The sequence below is a fragment of the Triticum dicoccoides genome, chromosome 7B (assembly GCF_002162155.2).
Source record: "Triticum dicoccoides isolate Atlit2015 ecotype Zavitan chromosome 7B, WEW_v2.0, whole genome shotgun sequence".
NCBI lineage: Eukaryota > Viridiplantae > Streptophyta > Magnoliopsida > Poales > Poaceae > Triticum > Triticum dicoccoides.
In genome coordinates this window covers 732891079-732891710 of record NC_041393.1, presented here as the reverse complement: position 1 = coordinate 732891710, position 632 = coordinate 732891079, and positions in this window count along the sequence as shown.

Genomic DNA, 632 nt, shown 5'->3' with positions numbered 1-632 from the left:
TTACCTCATCAAGTTCTACTTTCCTCCCACTCACTTCTTTCGAGAGAAACTTCTTCTCTAGAAAGGATCCATCTTAGCAATGAATGTTTTGCCTTCGGATCTGTGATAGAAGGTGTACCCAACAGTTTCCTTTGGGTATTCTATGAAGACGCACTTCTCCGATTTGGGTTCGAGCTTATCAGGTTGAAAAGTTTTTTCATATAAGCATCGCAACTCCAAACTTTAAGAAACGACAGCTTAGGTTTACTGTTAAACCATAGTTCATACGGTGTCGTCTCAACGGATTTAGATGGTGCCCTATTAAATGTGAATGCAGCTGTCTCTAATGCATAACCCCAAAACGATAGTGGTAAACCGATAAGAGACATCATAGATCGCACCATATCCAATAAAGTGCGGTTACGACGTTCGGACACATCATAACGTTGTGGTGTTCCAGGTGGCGTGAGCTGTGAAACTATTCCACATTGTTTTAATTGAAGACCAAACTCGTAACTCAAATATTCGTCTCCGCGATCAGATCACAGAAACTTTATTTTCTTGTTACGATGATTTTCCACTTCACTCTGAAATTCTTTGAACTTTTCAAATGTTTCAGACTTGTGCTTCATTAAGTAGATATACTCATATCT